The 23,728-nt window shown below is 47.1% G+C and overlaps 1 protein-coding gene across 4 annotated transcripts in view; it reads left to right on the forward strand.

The window, feature by feature from the left end:
- The window catches only part of LOC147902501 (DNA-directed RNA polymerase IV subunit 1-like), a 179,946-nt gene that overhangs the window by 115,897 nt on the left and 40,321 nt on the right, over positions 1 to 23,728 (forward strand). The window lies entirely within an intron of this gene.

Genomic DNA, 23,728 nt, shown 5'->3' on the forward strand with positions numbered 1-23,728 from the left:
ATTGTGCCAAGTTGGGTAAGCTTCTCTGAGGCCATAGTTTTTGGTCACCCACCTTGGGCACCAGGGGAAGTACTTGCATTTCTATTTCTTCTTCGATGCTCGAGTTGTTATTTGACAGCACTTACCTATGTTGGTGACTGGAGCTATGATAGTCTCACTTGATGCATCCTTCACCAACATAGAGTTAAGGATTGCTCTCTCTGCCCTTCACAAGTGCAAGTGTCCTGGCTCAGATAGACTTAACCTCTCTTTTTTTGCTTCTTTTTGGGATCAGATTGGGAATCACATTACCTCAGCCTTGCAGGGCGTTCGGGACTCGGGTGAGATTTTACTCCTAGACTTTGAGAAAGCTTATGACAGAGTAGACTGGGGCTTTTGCGTATCTGGTTTGGATTATGCCTGGCAGGCTTTTGTTGCTCGGATGCAAGCAGTTGTTCGAGATTATGGCAAATCCTATATGCAAGCCACAAGGGAGACTAGCAAATGCCAAATTCACATGTCAGAGTTTGACTGAGCTCACTCATCTTCACCCTTTGTCTTCAAAGGAAAGCATGCTCTTATGTCAATCTAATGATCGCATAAAGCTTGCTAAATGGGAAACTCGATCCAGACAACGGGCATTTTTGGATAAAGGCTGCTCTTCCAAGCAATTTTTTAAGAGTTTACACTACAAAAGACATGCTGCCAATATCTGTCGGATCCGGATGCCTGATGGTTCTTGGTCAACATCTCATTCAGAGCTTGCTGATTTATGTGTGCAACACTTCTCCACTCATTTTTGGCAAGAGGGTACCCTCGTTCGCTTTGGATTCACAGATGCATGGATTAGAGGGGTGTCAGCTCTCTTTAGATCAGCCTATAGCCATGTTCTCATTGGTGGAGTTAGACAGGTTTCAGATTACCAGATCGGTCCGTGAGGGATGCCCTTTAGCCCCCTTTCTCTTTTTATTTGTGGCCGAAGCTATGAGAAATTACCTTAGAGCTCAAGCTGATATTATAGCGCTGAGGCTTCCATTGAGGCAGGAGGATGAGCTTTCGGATAGTGGGTTGGCAGATGACACGGCTGTTTTTTTGGATGCCATATGACAGACACTCACCTCGTTCAGGACAGTGCCTTGGATTTGTTTTGCACTGCAGCAAGGGTTCATATTAATTGGAACACATCCAATGGCTTTTGGATTAGTGATGAGGACACTCTAGACTAGGGGAATGACATAGGATTCACTTAAATTCAATGGGGTGTTTCCATCAGGTACTTAGGATGCCATGTTGGGGTGGGCATCTCTCCAACACAACTCCCGTGTTGGAGAGTAACGAGTGGAAACTCATCCAGAGCAGTGGTTGTGAAGTGAGAGGGGGAAGAGAAGTGGAAAGGGAGCAAGAGAGTGAGAGTGAGAGAGACACAATAGTGCGGGTGTGAAGTGATGAGTGAGCCACACCACAAACTCACTTAAGTTTTATTAGGATTAGGTTTACCCTATGACTGTCTTAAGACAGTCATAGGTGTCCTATCTTTAATTCTTTAACTAAGGGTTGGCAATGTGCCTTTACCCCAACAACCTCCCACCTAAAGGCCAATGTGCCTAAAGGGGAGAAAAGAATAAAAATTACAGCAATATACAGTTACTGTATACTAGACCATAAAGTAAGAATGGTCTCATCCTAATCCCATGATGTGGCGGCAATGTGCAAACCGCTCTGTAGGCAAGCTCTTAGTGAGCAAATCTGCAGGATTATCATCAGTATGTACTTTCACAAGCTCAAGACGCTTGTCTTCCAGTACCTCCCTGATGAAATGATATTTCACTTCTATGTGCTTGGTCTTCTGATGAAAGACCGGATTCTTTGCCAACATGATAGCACTCTGACTATCACAATGCAAAACTGGCATATCTCCTGTAATGCCCAAATCTCCCACCAGCCGAGTAAGCCATATTGCTTCCTTGCAAGCCTCAGTGGCTGCAACATATTCAGCTTCTGTGGTTGACAGTGCAACGCATTTCTGCAACCGAGACACCCATGAGATAGCACCTCCTGCAAATGTAAAAATATAACCGGTAGTAGATTTCCGGTTATCTGCATTCCCTGCATAGTCTGAATCTGTAAAACCATGCACCAATGCATCCTGCCTACCATAGCATATGCACAAGTCTTTGGTACCTTTGAGGTACCTTAAGACACCTTTCACTGCTTCCCAATGCCGCTTGCCTGGATTTGCCATATACCTGCTGATGACTCCCACCGCAAAAGCAATATCCGGACGAGTGGCAACCATGGCATACATCAAAGATCCAACTGCAGATGCATACGGAACCTTGGCCATTTCAGCCTTATCATCATCTGATCTGGGGCTGTCCTTACTGCTGAGTTTTAAATGTGGAGGCAACGGGGTACTAATGGACTTCCCCCCCTCCATTTTAAACCTCTGCAGTACTTTGTCAATATACTCTTTCTGTGACAGAAATAAAAGTCCCTTGGACCTGTCACGAGTAATACGCATGCCAAGAATATGATTTGCATCACCCAAGTCTTTCATGTCAAAAGACTTATGCAGTTGTTTCTTCAAAGAACTAATCTCATGCTGAGATTTACTGGCAATAAGCATGTCATCCACATATAGAATGAGTAGCATCAAACTGCCATCCTTTGCCCGTTTGGTGTACAAGCAATGATCGGTCTCACACCTATGATACCCTTGGGACTGCATGAATGCATCAAACTTCTTGTACCATTCTCTTGGCGCCTGCTTGAGTCCATACAAGCTCCTTTTGAGCTTACACACAAGCTGCTCTTTCCCTTTAACAGCATATCCCTCTGGCTGACTCATATAGATCTCATCATGGAGATCTCCGTGAAGAAAAGCTGTCTTCACATCCATCTGACATAAATCCATGTCAGTATGAGCAACAAGAGCCAACACTGCTCTCAAAGTAGTCATTTTGACTACAGGGGAAAAGATCTCATCAAAGTCAATGCCCTTCTCCTGCTTAAATCCCTTGGCAACCAATCTGGCCTTATACCTCGGTAAAGCATTTGAATCCACTTTGACTTTGTAAACCCACTTACATGGCAAAACTTTTCTGCCTGCAGGTAACTGCACCAAGTCCCATGTATCATTCTGAAGTAGAGAGTCCATTTCTGACTGCATGGCTTTCTCCCACTTCTTTTTCTCTGCTCTTCCCATAGCTTCCTTGAAGCTGGAAGGTTCACCACAATCTGTCAACATGATAAAATCAGCCACATTATTGGCCCCTGGAACAAACCTGGCAGGAGGCCGTTGTGCACGGGTGCTCCTCCTCACAAAATGTTCCGGATTAGGCTGCTGTCCAGCCTGTTCTTCATGCATGACGGGTGGCTGTACCACCATATCTGGCTGTTCTACAGCCCCATCTGTTGGCACATCCAGTGGTGCATCATTGGCAAAATTTTCTGGCTGATTTTCAGCCTGTATACCCTCTTGAACAGGGTGATCTGCAGCAGGCTGCTGCTGCATATAAATGGGCATTCTTTGCTGTCCAACATCATCATAAATAACCCTCCTGTATTCCACAGGTTGCACGGGTTCCTTGTGTACACTATCTTCTTTAAAGATGACATCATTGCTGCGTATAATCTTCCGTTTAACGGGATCCCATAACCTGTACCCCATTTCACCTTCATCACCATATCCCATAAAGATGCATCTGATAGACTTTGGATCCAGTTTGGTGCGGAGATCTTTGCGTACATGAGCAAAGCACTCGCAGCCAAATACCCGTAAGTGCTTATATGAAGGTGGCTTGCCAGACCACACCTCCTCTGGCACTTTCAACTCCAAAGCCTTATTTGGTGACCTGTTAATAATGTGAATTGCTGTTTGCACGGCTTCTGCCCAAAAGCCATGGGGTAATGCAGCATAAGACAACATACATCGAACCTTCTCCTGAACAGTTCGATTCATCCGCTCACTTGCACCATTTTGAGATGCATTATGAGGGGCTGTGAGTTCCTGTTTGATGCCCTTAGCTTGGCAAAACTGCACAAAAGCATGTGACACATACTCACCCCCATTATCGGATCTGAGGCATTTCAGCCTACGACCTGTCCGATTCTCCACCTGAGCGACAAATCTCTTGAAAGCATTTAGGGCATCTCCCTTATGCTTCAAGAAATAGACCCACACCTTACGTGTGGCATCATCAATGAAAGTAATAAAATATTTGGCACCCCCTAGTGATAACTGTGGCATCTCACACAAATCAGTGTGCACTAGATCAAGTGGTGCTCTATTCTGGGGAGTTCTCCTCTTATGAGGAGTCACAAAATGCTTGCCAAAAATACAATGATCACAAGTAGGCAAATCTGAAAAAGAGAGAGGCGGCAGATAACCCAAACGTGACAGTTCTTGCATTCCCTTAACAGACATGTGTCCCAACCGGCTATGCCACAATGAAACCTTTGGCAGCTCGGTTATGGCAACAACATGATTACCCACACTGGAAACATAAAGAGGGTACAAGGTATCACTCTTAAAACCCTCAGCCACTACAGTATGGCCATCAGTAATCACCCATTTGGAATCTCCAAATGTGGTGTCGTAACCACTGTCATCCAATAAGCCAGTGCTAATCAGATTTTTCTTGATTTGCGGCACATGGCGAACACCATCAAGCATAAATGACTGTCCATCAGGAAGTACTATCTGTATACTGCCAATCCCTGCAATCTGACATGCATAGTTGTTCCCAAGATGAACAACTCCATGAGTACCTGTGTAGGAAGTAAACCACTCCCTATGAGGTGTAACATGAAAAGAGGCACCTGAATCCAAGAGCCAGGTGTGCATGTCATGGCCATCAATAACCAAAGCATGTGATATTACAGCAGAAGAGCATAAAACATCATGTATGTCACTGACATTCACTGCATCCAATTCAACTATCTTGGCCTTGCCTTTGCCTTTGCTTGCATTTCCTGCATCTTGTGTTTCAGCCTTCTTGGCTTTCTGATCCCGTATGAACTTGAAGCACTTCGACTTCACATGTCCCTTCTTGCCACAATAAAAGCATTCAATGTCCTTTTTGCCACGGGACTGACTGCGGGATTTGGACTTACTAGCAGATCTCCCCTTCTGCTGAGTCCTGCCTCTATCCTGTACCTGCAAAGCATTTGAAGACTTGCTGCCCGCATTATTCTTCCTGCTCATCTCCTCCATAAGGAGAGAGCTCTCTACATCAGCATACATAAGAGTAGCATTTGAGTTTGACAGGGTGGTCTTGAAAGTGTCCCAACTCTCAGGAAGAGTACACAACAAGAAAGTAGCCTTGAACTCCTCATCAAGATTCAACCCCTGTGCAATCAGCTGTGTAAAGATAGCATTGAACTCACTCAAGTGTGAGGTCATAGCTGTACCTTCCTTCATGCGAAGATCGACCAGCTTCTTCAGCCAATAAACCTTACTGGCTGAGCTCTTTTGGGCATACAATTCCTCTAGTCTCTGCCATAGACCATAAGAGGTCTTTTCAGCCTGTACATTGAACACAAGAGTGTCTGAAATAGTGAGCATAATAGCTGCCCTCGCAGACAAATCAAGCTCTTCCCAATCATCAGCTGCCATGTCAGATGGCTTGACACCCTTTACCCTTATGGGCTTAGCAATCTTCTTTAACAGAAGAACATTCAAGCACTGTTCTGCCCATAATGCATAGTTATGTGCTCCTTCCAGTTTCTTTATGTTAAGAATTGAAGAATCACCTCCTCCTGATGCCATATCAGATGAGGAAAGTAACTGACTCCCTGGAAGTAAAAAGACTGAATAAAAGTTCTGATTTCTCAGAAAAAGGCCTGCTCTATTCAAGAGCCAGTAGCACTCTCAAAAGTGCTGTTTTTACTGTCAGTAAAATCTGCAGCAAAACAGTAAATGTCCCTGCAAGTACTGTACCTTCTGACAAACTGTTCTGAGCTCAAAGAGGCATAAAAAACAGTAATTTCAGACTGCTGCTGCTGCTCAACAAGAGCTTAACAGTGCATAATTATCTGACAAAACCACTCAGACTGCTGTAAACACTGCTGTACTGACTGTACTGATCACTTCTCCCACCTCAGATGAGGTATGTCACTGTCTCAAATTGCAGAAAATACTTGACAAACACCCCAAAAAAAAATGACTCTTCAGACTGCCACAAAACCTGCAACAGTAAATGGGATAAATCCCAAGCAATCACCCTTATACCAAGGGGAGAAAATGGATCTGAAGATCTCTGTTGGTAACCCAAGTGCAATCAAACAAAGTCTGGACAAAAGCCCCTTGATCTGACACCTGAATCAAGTGGAGAACACCTCAACAATGAGGTAGCAAGCAATATGAGAATCTCTCTGACTCTTGTACCTGACAATGTGCAAAGCATAGACTGCCTCTGTGTACTCAGTAACAACACAAACCACAAAGTACAAACACCCAGAAGAAAATCTTTTGAGCACTGTCAACGATGGGCAGTTAGGGACCGAGTAAACTCGATGCGCCCTGACCAAGCGTGGCTCAACTGAGATTTTCAGAGTGTGTACAAAGAATGTGACCTGCAACAAATGTCACCAAATGCACTGCGGAAATAAAGCAAATGTGTGCTCCCTGGCTACACACTGCCTCAAGGCATAGACTGCAAACACATCTAGGCAAAAGCCCTTTGATAATTTCACCCAAAGCTGAGATTTTTCCTCAGTAAATGCATAGAAACTCCTGCTGTCCTGCTGTACTTGTGTCCTTACAGCAGCACGCTTCCCCAAAAAAAAACTTTGGACACAGATCCCAAGAATATGTACCTCCCTGTTGCACATAGATCGAGAAAAAAAAAGACTGTGTAGCTTCCTGTGGGTGTGGCGGCGTCGTCGTCCGTACAGCTGTACGGAAATCCGTACAACTGTACGGCAGTCCGTACGACTGGCGTCCGTACGGATGCGCGAAGCTGATGATTCGCTGGCTGCTGCGCTCTGGCTACTGTGTAGCTGCAAAATGCGCAATGCCACGAGATGCAGCTAGCTGCAAAAATGCGCCGCTCAAGCTGCTCGCCGCCGCCTTGGAGCTGCCCTTGCTGCTCACTGCGTTGCCTGGCGCAGCCTGCTCGCGATACGCCGCCTGGCACTGCCTGCTCGCGATGCGCCGCCGCTCAAAACCCTTTTCTGCCTACAGCCCTGCGACGACCGTCCGTACGGATGTACGGACAACGTACGTCCGTACGGCGGGCCAGATAGACAGGGGTTAGGCTAGGGAGTGGAGTAGGGAGAGTAGGATAGGGAGAGGAGGCTCTGATACCAGTTGAGAGGGGGAAGAGAAGTGGAAAGGGAGCAAGAGAGTGAGAGTGAGAGAGACACAATAGTGCGGGTGTGAAGTGATGAGTGAGCCACACCACAAACTCACTTAAGTTTTATTAGGATTAGGTTTACCCTATGACTGTCTTAAGACAGTCATAGGTGTCCTATCTTTAATTCTTTAACTAAGGGTTGGCAATGTGCCTTTACCCCAACAGTGAAGTACTCGTGGATGAACCCATGTGGTCAACCCCTCATGTTGTGTGGCTAACCTATGTTGACACATGATCAACATGTGGTCAATGGCTGAAGATAGCAACTGCGTGGGGTGTCTCTATTGTAATAGTTTCCCTCGCCACTATCATTCACCTCCGGTGATTAGAAATGGAGGGAAACCATGAAAAGAAAAAAGAAATTACAAACCATTGATATCGTGATGTAGTAGGAAAAGTAAATGTTATAGACCATGTGGCTGGCCGGGCAAGTAATACCAAAATTTGTATTAAAATGAAACTGTGAAAATAAAATGCCGCTTGATGAGGTACAACATGGAAAATTGCACAAAACAGAGTACATCATGAGAATAGGACACCATGATATTTACAATGAGAGTCAATCGGCGTAGAAAATGTAACAGTGCAAAAAAAAACCAAAAAACCCTTGTATCAAATTACTGAGGGAGGTCATCAGTAGCCTTCTCCTCTGTCGCCTTCGCCTCTACTTTCTGCTCTACCACGATCGTATGTAGCTCTGTAGCCTTTTCCTCAGCCATCTGCTCTGCCCCAGTCGTATGTAGCTCTGGATTGTGTGTTTCATCCTCAGCCTCAATTGTGTCCATCACGTTTCTCAGATCTTCATACTTGGTCTTATACCGGTGGTATCGCTGGTAGTAATGATCCTTTTGTGCTTGCAAGGCAGAATGGGAAGTTTGAAGGGTGTCAACTGTGTCCGAAGGTCTGTGAACTCTTCCTCCGTGGATGAACACTTCCCTTCCAATTCAGCCACCCGAGAATCTGACTTTTCTTTGGCAAGCTGTGATGAAGACAACGAGTCCTTTAACAGTGTGACCTCCTGCTGAAATCTGGTTACCTCTGTGAGATGCTGGCTTCGCAAAGTTGCCAGATCTGTTGCATGCTGGCTGCGTACAGTTGCCATTTCTGCTTCCCATTCTTGCTTGTGGATGAGGTGGCGACCTTCAAGGGAAGCCCGCTGAATGTTCCAAGCGATGCCATGCTCATGAATAGTTGATTCCTTCTCTTTTTTCCAGCTCTCCTCATGTTGCCGAAGTGTCACCTCTGTGGCGTGCTGTTGGGCTGCTTGAGCTCTCTCAAACTCTAACTTCAAATGTTGTTGTTGTGGGAGAGGAGCTAATGAGCATAACCTGTGGAATTGAAGACGGCTGTCCCCAGTTGCATGAAAGTGTGATCCATGATACGCTGAGCGAGATGTAGGGACCTCTTCATCCAAGCGTACCTATCGCTGTAATTTCAGCCAAATTGATCACGTCTCCCAACTCCTCGAACATGTGAGGAAGAGCGCCCTCTTCCTCCGTAGACAGGTTGCCCGTAGGTGCCAATTGATCTAAGCACACAAAACATGTTGGGGCCCTAGAGGTCTTCCTGTTCTGTGCGAGGCATTCTTGTGAAGGAATGGTGAAGATTTGATCCACATCCTCCTCTTCCCCACATACTGGTGAGCGTTTCCTGTGAAAAATAGATAGCAGTTTTCTATAATCTTCTTTGTGCTGGTCCACAAGAGAAACATTTGAAAGCGATGGACCTGATGAAGCCGCTATGTAAGCTGTCATCATATCATTCTAATGGAGGGGTGGAAAATCTTGGGACTTGGACAACTTCCCTCCCTTAAATACCTCCTCTGTTTGTGAAGTTGCTGGAGGATCTCCCCGGGAGAGGCTCCCACTCCCGTCTTTGCTCCTGTTTCTCCCACTCCTATCTCTGCTCTTGCCTCTGCCCTGTGGAGGTGGTGGGGAGGCCGAAATGTGAAGTACTCTCGAAGAAGCCTGTGCAAGCCTTTGAGGAATCTCGTGGGAGTTAGGTCCCAGAGTAAGATTCAGATCCAACACATGGTTAGAGGCCGCCTGAACTATGGTGATGACTGCATCGGTGAAAGTGGTGGTGAGGGAAGATGGTATAGCTGCAGTTCATCGCGATGGTCGCAAAAATACACTTTTCGAGGAAGACATTGGTACAGCACCCGTCGTCACTGGAACAACATGGGGTATACCTGATGCAACCATACCCACTGAAACTTTGGAGGTCCCTGGGGAAGCTTGGACAACTGTGACTGATGGAGATGCAAGGCCGGTCACTGGCGGAGATGCAAGACATGTCACTGATGCGGAAGATACGGAACCAGAGGCCAGCATTGCTGGGGAACTTGTAATAGAATGTACTGATGAGATGTGTTGGACAGCTCCGAGGTAAGTTGGATCAGGGTGCGCTCGCCGAGACGCCCTCCTTGTCGAAAGAGGAGAGGAGGCAGGAACTGTGATAGCGGAAGAGGTGATAGGGGTGGTGACAAGAGGGCGGAGGGATGACGAAGGAAGTCGACCTGTGACAATGGAAGAGGGGTTGGCCTTCCACTGGTAAAGTAAGAAGGTGAGGTGTGGCCCATAGGTACAGCTATATGTCCCCCGACGCTTGCGGACCGTGTTGCGGAAGGCAGAGTAGAAGAGAGAGGCAAAATTGTCTGGAGTGATGGAGAGAATGGAGTCCAGTGCAGAATGGATTGCCTTGGTGATGAAGAAGTGTCCCGGGGCAGAGTAGAAGTGAGTAAACAAATACCGCGCTAAAATTGCCTCTTTGCTGTTTCCTTCGAGAACCTTCTTGCACTCATGTCCGCGGTGATGAGGTTTACACACTTCGACAAGGAGGACATGAATGTGAGTGACTCGGTGTGAGGTGGCAAAAAAGGGAGGGTGGGAAGACGAAGGTATGTGGATACGAGACTGGGAGTGAACATATGACGGGAATTTAAGAATCCAAATGTGTCTGTTGCAAAGGCTATCTCATCAGGAGACCCGAAGCATCGAGGAGGATGAAGTAGGGGCTGGAAAGTCACCAGATATACTTTGTTGGGCCAAATCACCACCACAGGTGGATTCCTTGGATGTTGTCTTGATAGTACCTGTGGGGGGCAGATAGTTAGAGCCTCCATGATCTGAAGATTCAAAGAAACTTGAAAAAGGGGATAGCTCCTTATCAGATATGATTGTTATACTGTTGGAGGGCGGTGAATCTGTAGCTGCTTGAGGGCATTTGGAAGTGCCCTGTGGTGTAGACCCGGCACCCTGGTCATCTGTGGTGCGTTTGCTAGGTGATGCCATGGAGGGTGGAGCTATTCTTGTTCCTCGGGCTGCCCAAGCCAAATGAAAGTCCACAAAGAGTGTCTCGGGGTAATTTGGGCTTGTACTTGTGGCTAGGGGCACATGCAGGCATGAACGATGGTGCCGTATGGAGAGGGAAAGAGGGAGGAGGGGGTGTTGATGTCGAGGCTAACGAGGTAGGAGCCCGCAAGCAAGAGAGGAGCTGCACGAGAACCTCCAAGAGTAGGGAGAGGAGTGATGAAGAGAGTCCGTAGGGGGGAGGTGACGCAGAGGGTAGGAGCAGAGTCGGGTATGGGGAGCAGGGGATGCAGAGGGTGGTGAGGGGAGATGGCGGGTGAGGGGGTACGGACGTCCTGGTAGGGAGTGTGTAGAGGGTGGCCCGGTCAGGCGGGTAGGAGTAGGGGGTGTGTAGGTAGAGGGAGTGGGTTGGATAGAGGGAGTGGGAGGGATAGAGGGAGTGGGAGGGATAGAGGGTAGCGTGGAGAGGGCATAGGGCGTAGAGAGGCGGGTAGATGGGGGGAGAGGGAGGGGCGATGAGAGGGAGTAGTGCTGAGGGAGGAGGAGGGTAGGCGTGTAGAGGGAGAGGGAGGGGCAAAGGGTCGTGGGAGAGGGGGTACGTAGAGTGTAGGGGGCGGGTGAGGGGGATGTAGAAGGTGGTGGGTAGGGGGGTGTACAGGGGTACGCAGAGGGTGGTAGTTAGGGGGCCGCGTAGAGGGTAGGGGAGGCGGGGGGGGGGGGGAGGGGGGGGGGCTGATGGGTGAGAGGGTAGGAGAAGGGAGCTGCGTAGAGGGTAGAAGAGAGGTGGCACAAGGAGAGGGAGAGCTTGGAGCAGGTGGCCCAAGGAGAGGGAGAAGTGGCAAGCAACGTTGGCTTCAGGATGGAGTGGTGGCCAAAAATGAGGGGGTGAGCTAAAAATAGCGAGGTGCATAAAAATAGTCAACTTTGTCCCAAATCAGCCAGAGATTGCCCAACATAGTGAGTTCGCGTCAATTTTAGCAAGCGTTGCCAAAAATAGCAAAAGTTGTCCAAGGTACCCGATGACAAGGTTGTCATTCATGTTGTTGGAATGATGAGGAGCACCCATTGAGAAGGGGTGACAAGGTTGTCATGGAATAACGAGGTGACAAGGTGGTTATGGAGATGACAAGGTGACAAGGTGGTCATTGAGACGACAAGGTGAGAAGGTGGTCACTGGGACGACAAGGTGACAAGGTGGTCATTGGGACGATGAGGTGACAAGGTGGTCACTGGGATGACGGGGATGACGAGGTGACAAGGTTGTCACTGGGACAGCGAGGTGACAAGGTTGTCACACTGAGACAACAAGGTGACAAGGTGGTCACTGGGAGGACGAGGTGATAAGGTGGTCACTAGGATAACGGGGATGACGAGGTGACAAGGTTGCCACTAGGACGACGAGGTGACAAGGTTATCACACTAAGACAACAAGATGACAAGGTTGTCACTGGGACGACAAGGTGACAAGGTTGTCACTAAGAATACCAAGTGACCAAGTGATGATGGAGACAGAGGGAGAAAGTGATCATTCGAAGACTAAGGGACATGAGTCCATGGGAAATGAGGTGACAATAGTGAACATGGTGAAGCAGGGTGACAAGAGTGGACATGGTGACAAGAATGGACGTGGTGAAGCAGGGTGACAAGAGTGAACATGGTGAGGGAGGGTGTCAAGGTTGTTATTGCGGGTGACAAGAGTGAACATGGTGAAGCAAGGTGAACATGGTGAAGGAGGGTGTCAAGGTTGTCATTGGAATGACCCAGCGACAAGAGTGGTCATGGTGAAGCAGGCTGACAAGAGTGAACATCGTGAAGCAGGCTGACAAGAGTGAACATGGTAAAGGAGGGTGAACATGGTGAAGGAGGGTGTCAAGGTTGTCATTGGAATGACCCAGGTGACAAGAGTGGTCATGGTGAAGCACGCCTCTCCCTCCCCTCCCTCCCCTCGCCTGCTGCCCCTGCTTCCCCGCCCCCTCCTTCTCCCCACCCCCCTCCCTCCCTCTCCCCCACCCCCTCCTTTACCCCCGCCTCTGCCCTTCCTGCCCCTCTCCTCCCCCCCGCTCCCTCGCTCCCCGTCCCCTCTCCTCCCCCCCGCCTCCTCCCTCCCCCTCCTTTCGCCCACCCGCTCCCCTCTCCCCCCCCGCTTGCTACCCCTGCCCTCCCCGCCCCTCCCCTCCCCCCCGCCCCCTCCCTCCCCCCTCCCCCGCCCCCTCCTTTCCCCTCACCCGCTCCCCCCCCCCCCCCCCGCCTGCTGCCCCTACTCTCCCAGCCCCCCTCCTCCCCCCCCCCCCCCCGCCCCCTCCTTCACCCCCTCCCTTCCTAACCAGCCCCCCCCCCCCCCCCTCTCCTCTCCCCCGCCCTCCTTCCCCTTTCCCGCCAGCCCCCTCCCGCACTTCCTTTCCTGCCCCGTCCTTTTCCTTTCCTCTCCCCCCGCCCTCCCTCTATCTCCCCGCTCCCTCTCTTCCTAAACTTCTCCACCCCCGTAGCCCCCTCGGCTCCTCTCCTCTCTCTCCTTCCCTATCATGTTCTCATTCTTGCGCCCGTGTTCTAGGGCGTCTTGGGCAGCAATTTCACGGACGGAGCTTTTTTAGTGTTTGAATCGGCCCTTTCACTTCGATTGGCGAATGGATCCCCACTCAGCGAATCTTCGTCTACCTCCACAGGCCGTGAGAACCGTTTCTTTCTGTAACCCTGAAAGGGCCTTAGTATCTGGGAGATAACTTTGCATACACTTTCTGTTTGCCTTTAAACTTGCGGAGCCTAGCTTTTTCAAACTTCAAAAGTACCCAATCCCCTTCCTTGAGATCTGACTGTCTCCTATGCTTATCTGAAGCTCTTTTATGTTTCTCTTGAGACCTTTCAAATGCTGTCTGGACTTGGCTGTAAGCTGTCTGGAGGTCTCTCACAAACTGATCAGCTGCAAATATTTCGTCTTTGGTCCTCAATATAGGTGGCAAAATCACCTTCCCATATATGACCTCTAAAGGGGCTTTCCCTGTAGAGCTATGTACTGTATTATTGTAAGCAAACTCTACCAACGGTAGGTACTTTTCCCAGTCTGAACTTTGGTCACCCACGTAGCATTTTAGCATATCCAAAACTGTAGAATTTGCTACTTCACTTTGACCATCTGTCTGGGGATGGAAAGAAGAAGAAAAATTCAGATTCGTCCCCATGTTATCAAATAAAGCTCTCCAGAATAGACTGGTCATTTTGGGATCTCGATCACTAACAATGGACTTAGGCATACCATGATGTTTAAAAATCTGTACCATGAAAAGCTTAGCCATATGATCTGCCTTTATGGTTTTGCAAACCGGAATGAAATGAGCTTGTTTGCTGAATCTATCAATGATAGTCCAAATCCCATCATTCCCTGACTTTGATCTTGGCAAATCAAAAATAAAGTCCATTGTAATACTTTCCATGGTGCCTGAGGCACGGGAAGAGGCATAAGTAGGCCAGGTGCCTTCCGTCTATCATACTTCACTTTCTGACACGTAAGGCATTCAGTAACAAACTGATGTATATCCTTCCGCATCCCTGGCCAAAAGAAATACCTCTCTAGTGCTAGAGTTGTTGCTGTAATTCCTCTATGTCCAGCATAGGGAGGTGCATGGCATTCCTCCAAAATCTTTTTCCTCATCTCCTGGGTGATGCATAGGCAATCATTATTCATTAGATACCCATCTTTCAGGGAATAGTGACTGGTGGATTTCCCCTCTTGCATTTGCTGTAAAATTTCACCAAAATCTGCATCACGAGCATATTGCTCCCTCATGCCTTCCAGGTCGTGATGATAAGCAGTAGTCACATTATTGACCTGGGGTCTTCGGGACAAGGCCTCTGCCACTCTGTTCCGAATTCCTGGGGTATGGACAATCTGAAAATGATACATTGACAGCATGTTTGCCCATTTCATATGCTTCTCGGAAAGCTTGGTTTGAGTCAAAAAGTACCTCAAACTTTGGTGATCTGTCTTAACAGTAAAATCTACACCCAAAAGATAGTGCTTCCATGTATGGATGGCATGAATTACAGCCAATAACTCTTTGTCATAGATTCCTAGATATCTCTCTGCATCCTGAAGTCTCCTGCTTTCATAGGCTACTACATGACCATTCTGATGCAATCCAGCCCCAACACATTCTCCACAAGCGTCGCAATCAACATCAAAAGATTGATAAAGATCCGGGACTACAAGAATAGGCTCTGTAGTCAACTTCTCCTTGAGTGTATTGAATGCTTTCTTCTGTGATATTCCCCATGTGAAGGTGGCATTTTTCTTAGTAAGGTCATGTAATGGAGCTGCGATATCAGCAAAATGCCTGATAAACCTTCTGTAGTAAGAACACAGGCCTAGGAAACTTCGAACTTCATGCACAGTTTTCAGCTCTGGCCATTCCTGAATGGCACGGATCTTTGCTGGATCCATCTGTATCCCATTCTTGGATATTATATGCCCCAGATAATGGATTTCTTCCAAGAAGAATTCACTTTTCTTGCTGTTTGCGTAGAGCTGATGATTTCTCAGCTCTTGAAACAATATAGCAAGATGTTCCCTGTGCTCTTCTTCTGTCTTAGAAAAGACTAAGATATCATCAAAGAAAGTACCCGTGAAATGCCTGTACTTTCGGAAGATGCGATCCATCATTCTATTGAATGTGGCTGGAGCATTTGTCAACCCAAAAGGCATCACTAAGTATTGATCCAACCCGAATGTAGTGCGGAATGCTGTCTTGTGCACATCCTGAGGCTGTATCCTCACTTGGTGATAGCCACTCTTTAAGTCTATCCTGCTGAAAACTGAAGCTCCATTTAATTGATCCAGCACATCATCAATGCGCGGAATAGGGAATCTATTCTTGATGGTCATTTTGTTCAGTGCGCGATAATCGACGCACATACGGAATGAACCATCTTTCTTCTGTACTAGCAGTACAGGGGAACAAAAAGGAGACGAGCTGGGCTGAATCAACCCTTTGGACAGCAAGTCTTGTACCTGAGCCATAATCTCCTCTCTCTGAGTCACACTGACTCTATAAGGTGGTCTATTTGGTGGCTCACTACCAGGCATTAACTCTATCTAATGATCTTCTGGTCTCTTTGGGGGTAACTCCCCTGGCAAAGTATCGGAAAAACAGTCTTTAAAGTTTACAAGAAACTGAAACTTATCTTTGTCTGCATCATTCATTTCAGCATGCAAATCATTCTCTTTTTCTTTTACAAAAACCATGTATGCAGAAATTGCAGACTTTATTGCTTTACCACATGTAACATTAGATACAATGGGGATAGTCTCCCCTTTATTCCTGGCAATTAAACGCTGATTTTTCCCCCTATGCACAAACTCCAGCACTCTTTCAGGAAGAGTCAACTTCACTGCCTTGCGATGAAACCAAGGCATTCCCAAGACTACGTCATGATGTTTCAGTGGAGAAATGAAGAAGTCTTCCTGATCCACATAACTCTGAACATGAAGACGGAGCTTCCCTATCAAGGGAGTGACTGGCACAGGAGTCCCACAGAACATCTGATCGGCATCCAAAGCCCTGCCCAACTCCTCCGTCTTTATTCCCAGCCTCAGGGCTAGATCCTCTGATATGAAATTATCAGTAGCCCCTGGATCAAATAAAATTAGCGCTTGTTGGTCTCTGACTTTGCCCCATGATAGCAGCAATTCTCGTTCTTCTGGTTTTGAAACATGACCCAGTATGTCAGGAATTCCCCCCGCCATTGGCTTTTGCGGTCCTCGTGGCTTCTCTGCCTCTTTTCCCTTCGAAGTTGAAGGCTTTTTTGGGCACTGGGCAGCCACATGCCCCTCTTTGCCGCACTTGAAGCATTTCCCATCTCTACGGAATTCAGCTATCTGTTCAGGGGTGAATAGAGATTTGCCTTTATAAACCCTTTAAAACTGAGTACCCCTCGGCTTCTGAGGCTGAAACCCTTTCTTTTCGAGCTTGGGGTACTCTTTCTTTTCTGATTTTGGGAAATCAGTTTTCTTTCTATCAGTACGTCCTGCATGCAAGGATAGCACTGTAGATGGATCTTGTAACGGCACAAGACTAGCTACTGAAGCTGAATGCATAAGGTCTTGAATGTTCTTTGCCCCCAAAGCATTCACTATTGCCTGAATTCTTGGAGTGAGACCTGCTCTGTACTTTCTCATTTGGGTCCCTTTGGAGATCTTTTTGAAAGGTGCAACCTGCAAATAAGCATCCCAAAACTTTTGGTTGTACACATCCACTGTATCTCCTGCATCCATATGCAAACTGTCCCAATCTTGAAGAACATGGTCTCTAAACTGTTTAGGCATAAACTGCTGGTAGAAGGCTTTCTTGAAGTCCTTCCACTTCCTTGGGGCTGACCCATCTGTGGTCTGTGCGCTTCACCATGCACTAGCTGTTGCTATTAAGTGCAAACTGACCATTCTTAACTTGGAGGATTCTGAAAACTTTTCTGTGCCGAATGCAGCATCAAACTGCCTGATGAACTACAATGCTTTGTCTGTATGACCGTACTTTCCATTGTAGGCCATAAACTTGACAGATTTACCTCCCTCTTTGAATTCCTTGGTCTCTCTGGAAGACTTTCTCTTCCTAGACTTCTTATGTTTCCTTCTTTTTCTGGATGGTTTATCTAATAAAGAAGAAGAAGATACAGAAGTCGAACTTGAGGTAGATAGTGATGGACTAGGAGACCGGTGATGATGCCTCGATCTCTTCCTGCTATGAGACCGTCCCCTATGATATCTCTCTTTCTCAGGCTGTACACGAGAGTGTGCCTCTGGCATTGGCACGTCATATGCTATATTAGGCATAGCTTCTGCTTGAAACAAATGCTGAGCCCTTGGATCTTTTTTGAGATTTTCCATCTCTTGCATAGGAGCACGTACCATCTGTTCAAATTCTTGTTGAGTTTGCTGCACACTTCTCTGTCTTGGATGTACATCCCTATCTTGTGAATCCCACTGGATAGGTGATTGATCCATATTCTGAGATCTCAACAAGAGGTGTCTTGCATTCACAACTTGTGCCAGTAATTGGGCTATCAGTTCAAAGCATAAACCCACAAAATTGCTAAAGCATCAACAATTGTATTGCCCTTTTTTTCTGGCTACTGCAAAAAGCACTCAGAAGCATCTGATTCATCTTCCCAGTGTACAAAGGCATGCATTTTCTTTTTCTGCAAATCTCTGATTTCTCTGCTTTTCTCTGCTTTTCTGCTGCTTTTCTGACAGGCAGGTGAAATCTGCTCGCAGAAACAGTGTCTGCAACTGTCCCTTTTTTTTTTTTTTTTGAAAGAACAGTAACCAGATGGAGTAACTGGCTAGTTACTCTAACCAGACTGACTGGTTCTGGTCTGGTTAGTCTGCAACTAGACTAACTGGACTGGTCACAGTCTAGTTACAGTGACCAGACTGGTCTGGTTGGGTCAACTAACTGGACCTCTAACCAGTCCACTAACCAAGGTTAGGCTAGATAAACCCAGGGTCTGCCACATCAGCTACCTGATCTGGCTGCCACATGTACTGCCACGTCAGCACCCCTCAGGCCTGCATGCCACGTCAGCAACTTGTCAAGACCTCTGCCACGTGGGCACCACATCAGCTCGCACGTGTGGCCGCCACGTCACCTGTGTGCCACGTGTGAGCACCACGTCAGCTTTGTGCACACCTACCACGTCAGCAGGTGCCTAAGGTTCCAAACCTTGGCTGTGAATTGGTCGACGTCGCGCGTCGAGCCTTCTGGAGACCATCCGTCGTCGCGGGACCTTCTGCGTGTATCGAACCATCTTGGGCATCCACAAGCACCCCGTCACTTGATGTAAACATGTGCGTAAGGGCGGTGTTCCTTTACACCACTTAGACTCCTGGCGTTGGCTCTCCATCTTGTTATTTCATTTCTTTCAGCAACGAAGGACAAAAGCACCCGTTCAGCACAAGCGCCTCTCAAACATAGCTTTGAGCGTCAATTTGGCGATGCAAACCTCCACCCGTGCACGCCCGTCTGCGACCTTTTGCATTTGACATTGGTCGCTCATCCGTTAGCATCTCGTCGATGACGACCTTCCCTCTAAGCCTATTCTCCGTTAGGCATTCTTTCGTTGTTGCGTTGGAGATCCCAAGCCTACCAATTAATTCCTCTCCTTGGCTAGAATCGTCACAGCCTTAAAAGGCTATGAGCCTGGGCTCTGATACCAATGATAATCCATCTCACTCTTCTGAAAGACAGCAATTTCTCTTTGATTCACTACGAACCTCCTTCGTAAAAGACAGCAAGCACACTTCCCCTTTTGCTCTCCCTCTCTCTCTCTCTCTCAACAAAGACACTAGGGCCTAGGACAACATGTCGGGCTGGACCCCCCCGAAGGTATTTTATTACTTGAAGAGAATCTGTTACAAAAGTTCAGCGTAGAGCTGTCTGATACACACATATTCAAAACGTGAATCCTTACAAGAGCTTCAAGCTCATTTCAAAATTGGCAACATGCCAATTGTCAAAAATCTAGACTAAGTCCTTTTACATGCCACTAAGGGCCATTCTGGAGTCTTCAAAGCACTTGGTCACATGAACTGCCTCCGAGATGCTTGTTAGGCTCCCGTAGCACTTCGGAAAAATAACTCTTCCTAGTACCTGCAACAATTAATTAAAGCGCACCACCATGGCATCCATTAATTGTTAGCGCTTTGCATGCAAATAACACACTGTGGACTAATTCTAGTCACGGTGGGTGTCCCCACTGAATACATGTGCACACTTAAACAAATATAAAAATATATATTTATTCTCTTGTTGACCGGAGTCAACACTCTTGATTATAATTAAGGAGCTTTGACCAAGGGTCGAGGCGCCTTAATTATAGCCAAGTCCCTCCAACCGAAGTTGGCACAACTCTCCAACCGAAGTTGGCACATCTTGGTTAACCGGAGTTAACCCTCTTGGCGTATGCCAAGTCTTGTTGACCGAAGTCAACACTCTCTGACCGTAGTCAGCTCTGTAGTTCTCTGGTTAACCGCAGTTAACCCTCTCGGTAATAAACCAAGTCTTCTTGACCGAAGTCAGGTTTACTTGACTAGAGTCAAGTATCTTTGACCATAGTCAATCCCTTGACCATTAAAAGAACTCTTTGACCATAATTAACACATATAAAACACTTTAATTATGATCAAATAAATGATCAACTGTACTTTGACTTATGATATTTACATTGTGGTGACAGCCTTGCTGCAGCAAGGGTTCATATACAGATATTGTTGGATCAGAGAGCAGAGTATGCCTTTCATGCACGGGAATCCTTTTGGATTCAGATGGGTGGCAGGGTCAACAAACACTATTTCTCTACTCATGGATCCAGACATAGTAGAGATAGTGTCTCGCAGCTTGTTGACTCAGACGGGGTGTTACAGTCAGATCCTAATGCCGTCATGCGTGTAGCTTCATATTTTTTTGCATCCCTTTTTACTACAGATCCGAGTACACAGGCCATAGATGATGCCAGAGAGGTTATTTGGCAGTGTATCCCTGTATTGGTGAAGGATGAGATGTATGTTTCTCTTGATTCACCTTTCACCAATGCAGAATTCAAGACTGCATTACTTGCCCTTCACAAGGGCAAGTGCCCCATGTTCGGATGGACTTACCCCTTCATTTTCTATTACTTTTTGGGAGCAGATTGGTGATCACATTACTTCAGGCCTGTAGGACATGTGGAACTCTGGTGAGATGCCTGACTCACTTACAGATTGTCTCATTCATCTCATCCCAAAGGCGGGTAATAGGAATCTAGTGTCACAATGGAGGCCTATCACTTTATTGGGCACTTTTTACAAGAGTCTGGCAAAAGCCATCATGCGGCTACAGGTTTTTCTTTTTGATTTGATTCATGACACACAGACAGGGTTTGTGCATGGTAGAAGTATTTTTTATAATATTTTCTCATTTTGGGAGGCCTCAGAATGGGCCATGCAGAGCCGCCAGAGGTTGGCCATTCTACTCTTGGACTTTGAAAAAGCTTACGATAGAGTAGACTGGGATTTTTTAGAGGGTACTCTTTCTCGCTTTGGTTTTTCAGATACATGGATTAGAGGAGTATCCTCTCTCTACAGATCAGCCCATAGCTAGGTGCTTATTGGGGGGGTAAGAGGGGACAGATTTGAGATCGGTAGATCAGTCCGCCAGGGATGTCCTCTTGCCCCTTTTCTTTTTCTGTTTGTGGCAGAAGCTATAAGTATCTACCTTAGATCTTAAACTGATATTTATGGATTGAGGCTTCCTCTTTGCCGGGAAGAAGAGCTCCTGGATAGTGAGTTGGCAAATGACACGGCTGTTTTTTTGGATGCCTCCCCTAGGACACTCACTTCCTTCCGAACAGCCTTGGATTTATTTTGCACGGCTGCAAGTGCACACATTAATTGGCATAAATCCAATGGTTTTTGGATTTGTGATGATGACACCCCGGATTGGGGTAATGATATTGGTTTCACTTGGGTACAGAGGGGTGCCTCCGTCAGATATTTGGGCTGCCAGGTTGGGGTGGGCATCTCTCCTTCACAACAGTTTGCTCCGGTGTTGGAGAGCATCAGAAGAAAGCTCCTTTTCTGGAGCTCAGTCAAACTTGACTTGGCATCCAGAGTGGTGGTGGTTAACCAGGTTCTTCTAGCCATAGCTTGGTTTGTATGCTCTTGTTGGTGCCACTCTAGGGATTATATCACTCAGCATAAGAGGCCGGTACGGAATTTTTTATGGAGTGGTCTAGATGGCACAACTAATGTTACAGCCAGGGTGGCTTGAGAGACCTTGATTCTTCCTACAAGAGAAGGGGGTTTGAATATCATTGACCTAGATCTACAGTGCAGAGCTTTACTCTGCAAGGTTGTTGTGAGAGGACTTATGCCAGGACAAGAGCCTTGGAAGGACTTTTTTATCAGATGCATACAGTCTCGGAGGAGATGATTGGATACACAGTACCAGATGGGTTTTCACCACAGCCCACCTTAGATCTCCTTCTTCCCCTCTTATGGCTGCTATACTGAAAGCATGGGCCAGCTTTAGGAGTACTCTTCACAGGATTCCCCCGTCCACCTCAGAGCTTTACTCTGCAAGGTTGTTGTGAGAGGACTTATGCCAGGACGAGCCTTGGAAGGACTTTTTTATCAGATGCATACAGTCTCGCAGGAGATGATTGGATACACAGTACCAGATGGGTTTTCACCACAGCCCACCTTAGATCTCCTTCTTTCCCTCTTATGGTTGCTATACTGAAAGCATGGGCCAGCTTTAGGAGTACTCTTCACAGGATTCCCCCGTCCACCTATGAAGAGATTAAAAGGCAGCCTATCATGTGGAACGACAGTATTTTGGATCAGCATGGCAGACCACTTGGAGCTTCTCTTTACATGCAGTGGCCCAGATGGGAGAGGGGCCCTGCATCTATTGTGGGAGCATGGAAAGCCTTCAGGAGGCTTCTTGTAGACCGTCAAGCCCAGGTGGTTCATAATCTCAGAGGGAATGCAGTAAGAATTTAACAGATTGATGCAGCCTTGCCCTTGGATTAGGTGGACACAGATGACATGTCTATTACTTGTTCCACCTGGATGGGGGCATTTTCCAGATCGGGCATTCCTTTGCAGGTGACTGCTTTACGGAACACACATGAGAATGCCCTAGTCTTTGATGTTTCTTCGGGGGGTAGGCTGTCCAAGTCCACAAATGATATATTGTTGGAGGTACCGTTTCAACCAGTCAGGGTAGTGGGCTTCATGGAGCATGGCTCTCTTTCAGAGTGGTACTTGGATCATGACCCGCTACTCATTACCCTGGGCTCATAGAGGCTCGAGCTCTATGGAGGTGTCCCAATTAAGTTTTTGCAGTGGGACCCTAGGGAGCGGGAGTGGATAGATGAAGGGCACCAAGAGAAAGGAATCCCCTTCTTTCATTACACGGTCAGTAATGCCAGGAAATTCCAGCTCAGCTGTATGGTTTGGAGGCCCACCAGAGCTACTCATTGGGAGAATTTTCAGATTTCTGTAGACTTGGAGAAATTTTTTTGGCAGAGGCTCTAGAAATCCCACCGGAATAGAAAATTCACTCTCTTCTTTTGGCTTTCTATTCATGGTGGGATAGCAGTGAATCATTGGAGATCTAGGTTTGGGGCCGACCCTACTTGCCCTCGTTGCCTTTCTGCTTCGAAGACAGTACAGCACTACCTTTGGGATTGCAGACAGGCGAGAATCATATGGAAGGGGATTGCAAGACTTTTCAGCACTTTTGTTCGCCTCCTCTTCTATATGACTTGGGGATCAGTGGCTTGGCTCACTCTTTCAGGGCCCCAGGTTTTCTTCGAGAGACATGACTCGTCTTGGGCTCTACACATCCGACGACACTTTGTGGAGTCGTGCTCTTTAGAGGATGTTCCGGCCACTTTCTTCAGAGCTGCTCATTCCTCGGTTGACTCTCTATGGGAGGTTTTAGCTAGCATTGCAGCATGGCACATTTGGAGAGGCGCCACTTGATATGTCCTCTATGCCGAGACCCACTCCGTGTCACTTGTTTACTGCACAGAATGTATGGGCTGCTCTTCTTCGTCTTCATAACCGGAGATCGCCAGATCATGAGGACTACGCATTGAGCAATTTACGCATGGGCAGAGTCTTGACCCCGGTTCTAGCACAACTATTCAATCATGCCGTATGCCATGGCTTCCCGCCTACCTGGAGCACTACCACCATAGTACCAGTACACAAGGATGGTGATATCATGGACACTAGGAACTACCACACTCTTATGATTTGCCACACTTGTAGATCCAACCTTGTCTTTCGAAGAGGACGGCACCACTCTAGATGATAAAGGAAAGGGACTGCAGGCTTATCTAGTTGTGAATGGAGGCAATATCACCAGAAATTGGGCAGGGTGACATGTCATGCAGATCGCTACATTGGCATTAGAAAGTCCCAAGAGAGTTGGGAAAATAGGATATCTTTGTTAGAATTCATTCATCTACCAGACATCTTGCTAATTCAAATATGTTTCCATGTTTTTTAATCTCTCCATTTTCAGTTTCGGAAGTCATCAGTGT

Source organism: Dipteris shenzhenensis, chromosome 4, assembly GCF_047967505.1.
Source record: "Dipteris shenzhenensis isolate YYH24624 ecotype China chromosome 4, Dip_SZ_1.0, whole genome shotgun sequence".
Taxonomy (NCBI): domain Eukaryota; kingdom Viridiplantae; phylum Streptophyta; class Polypodiopsida; order Gleicheniales; family Dipteridaceae; genus Dipteris; species Dipteris shenzhenensis.